At 31.6% G+C, this 7,146-nt stretch overlaps 1 non-coding gene across 2 annotated transcripts; it reads right to left on the minus strand.

Annotated features, from left to right (window-relative positions):
* Nucleotides 1-335: 335 nt before the first annotated feature.
* On the minus strand, nt 336-3,413 carry LOC112796803 (uncharacterized). Of its 2 annotated transcripts, XR_011881136.1 has the most exons (4): nt 2,956-3,413; nt 1,884-2,462; nt 798-1,791; nt 336-646 (listed from the first exon to the last, which is right to left on the minus strand). It is a non-coding gene; the product is annotated as an uncharacterized protein (transcript). The 2 variants fall into 2 exon arrangements; XR_011881135.1 differs by lacking the exons at nt 336-646; nt 2,956-3,413 and having other exon boundaries at nt 1,437-1,791; nt 1,884-2,775.
* Between the last annotated feature and the right edge of the window lie 3,733 nt (nt 3,414-7,146).

Below are 7,146 nucleotides of genomic sequence, written 5' to 3' on the forward strand. Positions count from 1 at the left end.
TTAATTTGTCACCATGATCAACAACGAGTATGTCGCTAATGTTTCTCAGAATATTAGTTAGAAAACCAATTTTGTCACTGTACTAAAATAAACCTCATTATTTTTTTATTTTAGTCATTGAACTAAAAGATTATAACACATACAAATATATCAGTTAATCAAAATTATACACGTTTAAAAGGTTCAAACCATGTTTAAAGAAATTAGGTATTGAAGTTTAACCTAATAATAACCAAGGCTTAGGCTTGATCAAATGCCTATTCTAGTTATTCAATAGCTCTAAAAAACATGACTTAATTAGTAAACTAATAAAGAAAAAATGCTCAATTACAATATCATGTAAAAGTAAGTATTCACTCACTTATTTAGATATGTTTTAATCTGGCTACACAAATGTGATCCTGCTTCTATAAAATTCATTATACATTATACATCTAAGTTCTTCATTACATATTATAAATTCCAAAAAACTGAAAAATACAAATAAACAACACTTAAAGCTTGGCAATTGATACAGTGAGATAAATGTATTAAATCGCATACTTACTTCTTCAAAACTGTAGGTATCTACATTAGTATCTATGTTTGCAAATATAGTTGGTTGATTTGCTGAGATACTGGGCAAAGTAGAAATATTTTAGTAAACCTGGAGGCATGAGCAAGAAAATGAAAAGAAGATAAGCCTATGCATTAGGTGAATCATTTTTCAAGGAATAGTACAAGTAAATATATTCCATGTTCAACACGAAGTATATCATAATGAGTTTTTTTAGCCTAATATGTAATGATCTACTCACCAATATAGAAGTTCATGTGCTTACGATTTGGATATGCATAATGAAGCAGCCATTTTCAATGATTCTCATCAACAAAACAAAACAAATCATGTCATCACAAGACAAAATAAAATGAATTAGAAACGGCAGATAAAAAGCATGACATCAATGCATAAAACTGAACATTGACAAGGAGACATCTACATGACATGAAGGAAAGGAAGTAGAAGCATAGTATGGTGAAGGTGTTATCCTATTTTATTATTAGATCTACCATGATGTTCGACATAAAATTTCAATGTGTTCATTGTAGTCTTTAAGGAGATGTTTGGCAACTTTCAAAATCTACATAACTATGTACAATAAAACAGAACCGGTGATGTAAGAAAAATGAATGAATTTCTTCGTCATACAATTTGGTTTCACACATGAAAATTAATTCAAAATTACAAAAAGAAATAGTTATCAGCATCGTGTGTGTGTGTGTGTTAATTATCGTTCATCCAATTTTGTTGGGGCTGAAAATGGTACGAAGATCTATATGGTTGATTTTCATGTACCATTTGGTTGTTTTTGATGCTATTACTGATGACGTTTGAGGATGCATTCTCTAATGAATTGTGCTCTATGTTACCCACCTTAAAGGTTAACGCTAAGGAAGGTCAACAAATTAAAACCTTTATACAGTTAGAAATTAAATTACAATATGTATCTTGCAACACCTAAAAACTGAAGTCCATGCTTGACAAACTTATTAATCACTGCATGAACCTTCTTCCTAACATCCTTTTTTGCAGTTGCAAAAGGTTCTGATGTAAATAAAGAGAGAAGAAATTAAGCCTTTATCATCCTTATAACCATCATAAGAAGCTGCCAATGAAACAAGTTTTTCCTGCTCCGGAGCTCCTTTGCTCACACGGTGCCAATTTCCATGAAAATCAATGTAAGTTAGAGTAGTCCTCTTGTCTATAGGATTGAATGGAAGAAAATGGACCCCCCTGATTCTGGCTTGAGCCTAGTCAGTCAAAATATTAAAATTATGAGTTAAATTAAAACATTTTATATGTATCCTTCTTGTCCTAAAGAGAGTGGTTTTGCTATATTTACCTCCTTTGGATCAGCAAACATCCCAACAATTGCAGCATCTATAGCATCTTGATATTCGGTCCTAGAGGCCCTTGCAGTAAGAAGGATAACATGCTCCTTCTCAACACCTTTAGTAAATAGCTCAATCAAGTTTCTATCAACACTGAGCTTATTCATTGTCAATGTTAAAGTTTTATCACTGCATAGGACATCCATCCCAGCCATTTCCTCAATAGTCATCATACGTTTCGAGCAATTGAGTACATGCAGAAGTTGACAATTGCTGTGAGCACTTTCTAGAAGTGTCCAACTTGGTTAGCACTATCCCCCAAGTGAGCCGCTTTACCAAAGATGGTGTGCACGCCAGTGGCAATCACAACTGCTTCTATCTCACCCTTCTTGACTATTGATCCAGAAAATACTTCATCAGTTAGGTTCTTGGTCATTAGAAGAGATTCTCCTATTAAAGCAGACTAATCAAAACTTAGAGGATTGCCCTTGAGAAGACAAGCATCGTCCGGAATGATATCTCCTAATTTAATGTTGATTATGTCTCCTGGTACTAAAATTGCAGCATCTTGTTCATTCCGATGGCCATTTCTTAAAAGAGGCAATAGAAAAAAAATAACTTGCACTGAACAAATAACAAAGTAACAATAACTAATTGACCATTCAATTAGATCTAAAATCATTTTAGATTTTGACAAAGAAAATAAGAAATATTTTAAAAGTGAAAGTAAATTTTTCATAAGGTTTCAATTTGTTAAGCAAGCATATGTGATTTGATGCTCCAAAAGTAGTGAGTAGAAACTCATAGTTAAAGGTGACCTTCGTAAATAAATTTATGTTTTTAGCATAAATAATTAGAACTAAAAATCATAACCAGATAATTAGAAAAAAAAACATCAAAACCAAAAATATAGAATGAATAATAAAAACAATAAGAACATAATTAAAACCCTAAACCAAAAATCAAAACCAAAAACAAATAATCATAACAAAAAATTAAAAATTAAAATCAGTTTAGAATCAACAATAATAACAGAACCATGAGAGGTGCAGAGATTCAGAAGACTCGAAATACAATACTGACAGCGACAAGAACATCAAGCAGAACTGCGAGCGACGCAACCAGTAGCAGTAGTAGCCACTGAATAGAGCTTATGGTAGAAGAAATCAAAGAGAGACGGAGAGATGTTGAATGGTGAGATGACGGAGACGACGGGGTTGAAACAAAAAAAAATGACGAAGACCTTGGATGGAGACCACAACAGCGCTAGGAAAGGAGCGACACAGAGCAAAATGCATGAGGGCATTTTGGACGGGATGGGGACGCTACTGTGATGGAATCCGCCGCCGACAAAGAGTGGTGAGCCTCTGGTGGGAGCGTGAAGAGTGTGAGAAACCTAGAAAGTGGATTATGGAGAGTGCTGTGCTGGAGTGTGATGTGTGTGTTAGGGTTAGGTCTTAGTGGGATAGAGGGTAATGCAGTAGTGCGGGCTAGGCATGTTTAGCGGGTGTAGATGAGGAAGTTACTTGGGATTTTTAATTTTTGATTTGAAGTATTGAAAAGGGCACTTATACGCATTTTTAATTTTTGAAATTAAATATTTTCAAATTAATATAACTTATTTTATTTTAATTTAATCCATTTAAAACTTTAAATTATTAAAAAATTTGTACGATCATATATAAATAAATATTCATATATAATATTTTAATTATCTTTTTTATTATGTATTCTAGTATATTTGTGATTGAAAATTATCATTATGCTCCCATTTTTTAAAAATGATGAATTTTTAAATTTGTCTTTAAATTATATTAATTTTAAACTTCAATTCAAATTAATAGTAAATTTCCCATTAAAAATAACAACAAAATTGTGATCTAATTGCAGCAAAAATATTTTTTAAAGAAAAGCTTTTTATTCAAGTTGTTTGTAAAATTTTTTAGAATTGACATCTTACTAGAATATTGTAATTATTAGTTATTAAAAATAAGCTATCTAATTATTAGTCATGACTTTGGGACTTTAATTATTCTCTCTTTTGAAATTGCTTTAGATTATTGACAAAATTGTGACAAATTATATTAGCCTGCTTGGCAAATTTACGTAAAACTTTTCATGAATTTTCCATGGAGTTATATAAAAGTTAGTGATTAGTAGCAACATGAAATAAGGGCAGAATAAGACTGACGTTTTTTCTAACAAATTAGTAGCAAATGAAATAAGCGAGAAAATTCTATCAGTTGTTAAACAGTCGCTAATTCCTCACTAAATAAGCTTTTGATTAGTGACTCAATTGTGACCAGTTACTTCTAAAATTTTCTCAATCAGCTTTGAATTTGTTATAACTCTGCGATGGATTTCCAACGAGATTAGCAAATAATTTGCTATTTCATAGCTAGGATATAGCTTTTGCTTTGCAACAAGATTGTAGTGGCCAAGTCGCTCTCTAAATTAAACTTGACAAATGTATTTCGCCCGCTAATCAGCGACTTGAAGTCAGCGAACGAAGTGTGTCAGTTGTTAAACGGACGCAAATTTATCACTACTTAGGTCCTAGACGCTCAATATTCGTATTTTTACTTTAGCGACTAATTAGCAAGGAACATTTTCCTAGCTAAATGATTTTTCTGTTGCGACGAGTTAGCGACGACTATTTTCTGTCGCTACCGTAATTTTGAATTTTACGATATTATACAACAAATTAGCGAGAAACTAATTGCTTGCTAAAAAATAAAAACTTTGCTGACAAATTAGCTAGGAAATTGTCCATCGTAAAATGCATTTCAAGTTTTTGTGACGGATTAGTTAGAAACATTGTTCCTCACTAATTAGCTTTTTCGCAGAAAGTTTCTTTAGTGACAAACTAGTGTGTGAATTGTTTTTCGCTAATTGTATATCAAACACTTGTGACAGAACAGTAACAATAATATCCCTCACTACTTTACTTTTATTTAATTGAATTACTAAGTGACTGATTTGCTAGAGCATTGTCACTCGCTAATTAATTTTTGACAAATTAGCGAGGAAATTTTTCCCACTCTTTTCTTAGGTACAAAAGTCAATTTACAAGAAACAAACTTAATTGTGAATTTCTCGCTAATCAGTCGCTTTTCTCAAGTTCGGATATTTTGTGACCGCTCGTTATTTTTGTTGTTAGTGCGTCACTAATTTCTTGCAAGTTAGTGACGGATTTGTGACAGAAAATATTTCTCGCCAAAATTCGTCGCTAATTTGTCAAATTCTTGTAGTGTATAATAAAGGTTTGACCATATGTTTCCATGGAAGATAATTCATTCTTTTGTTTCTCTTGTTTGGAAAATCACATTTAAGAACTTCATGGAGTAAGAAAACACCATTTTCAAACTCAAAAGGTAAGAAGATTTTCTTCTCTTTTACCGTTTAAGTTTCAGCCATATGTGCATCATAAGAAAGAATCATGTTTGACTTCATCCTATTTATAAATCATGTTTTAAGTGCTTCAAGGAGTTCATAGCTATAAGTTTTAAGCTTCAAGGATGAGAAAATCTATCCCTTTTTTTGTATTAAAATTCCGCAAAGAAGGGTTCATTGCTTTAAAAAATTGTTCTTGATTATAATATAGGAAAAAGTGGTATTAGAGAGTTTTCAATAGGTGTCTAAGACTTGGAATTGAAGTAAGGGTTAGGTTAGTACAATTGGCCTCATATATGTCAAGAAATCTAAATGATGCTTTGATTAAAACTTGTTGAATTTGAATACTTGAATGCTTAGAATGATTATGAATGCTTGAAGTGCTATCGGCCAAATGCATATGCTTATGGAAGTAATATGTTTATGATTATACTATTGAGGATTAAATTACAAGCAAGGAAAGATTGATGCAAAAGGGTAAATTCTAGATATTGCAAAAGAAATTCTTAAGAATATGTTGATGAGGATGAGAAAAAGATTGAAAGATATTAAAAGAGAATGCTAAAAGATTCAAAAATGTAAATTAGGACAAAAGAGTCATCATAAAATATAGAAACACAAAGAATGCACTCAAAATAAAAAGAGAGCTAAGAAATAGAAATAAAAAAAAGTGTAGAGCCTAAATAGACAACACAGTAAAAGATGAGCACAAAAGCGAGCAAAAATATAATTAGAGAAAGTTCCGAAATGAAAATATAAATACATAAGACTTAGGAATAAAAATATAATTTTATAATGGATTTGGGACAAAAAAAATCAAATGAAGTTAGAAAAAAAATTGTAATTTTGGTGAAGTGCAGGGGTAAAATGAAATTATGATAAAATATCAAGGTTGTGAGAACTGAACCGATCAATAAACCAATTGAGTGATTGGTCTAATGGTTTAATGGTCTAATGGTAGTCGAATCTGTTTAATTAAATATAAAATAAAATTATTAAAAATACAATATAAAAGTTGAAATATTTAAATTTAACAATTCATATAATAATAAAATTCAAAATTTACATCCCACAAAAAGATTACAAACCACCAAAGATAGACTTATACTAAAACAACATAAAAGCAACAACTATATTAATCAACCACAAACAGAATTTGGAGATCACCAATTCACATTCAATTATTTTCTCTAGTTAAAGTGGCAAAAGTTCACAAAGCAGGCTGATATTAAAACGACGGTATAACATTCACACACTGATCTCGTACCAACTTCAGAATTGCAACTTTCCTACTCTATGATGACGTATCTTCACCATTCTTAACCTCATTAGTCACTTCACAAACCTATAACTAGGCGCAAGCCTAACATCTACAAACTCTTTCGTGAAAACCAAACTTCCATAACTCCCTGTAACGTCGCACATTTACAAGCTTCACCTTGCACATCCACGAACCACGTCTTAAAGAACTAACATATTTCTTGCTATACCTAAAGGTTTCATGTGACATTGAAGCAAATCTCGAGTTTATTTATATGGGTACAATACCTTAGAAAAGAAGGATAAGTGAGAAGGACAATGTCCGCAAGAGTTTAAGAGAATTGTTAAAATTACAAGCAGATGAAGAGGTAAAAGCAATGAAGGGTGCTAGGGAAAATCGATTGACAACTTTGAGGGTAACCCCCGAATCAAAGAAATTCAATTAGGATTAATACGAAGAAAATAAAACAGCGGTTTGAAACGAATTCAAGCTGAGTCAAGGAGTATGAGGTTTATAGAAAAAGAAAATCCAAAGCCAATGATGACGCCCACAAGGTTTAAAAGTGTGATTTTAAAAATATCTTCTAATACATTGAATATAAGGAATGAAAAACTCATGGA

Source organism: Arachis hypogaea, chromosome 4 (genome assembly GCF_003086295.3).
Source record: "Arachis hypogaea cultivar Tifrunner chromosome 4, arahy.Tifrunner.gnm2.J5K5, whole genome shotgun sequence".
Taxonomy (NCBI): Eukaryota; Viridiplantae; Streptophyta; class Magnoliopsida; order Fabales; family Fabaceae; genus Arachis; species Arachis hypogaea.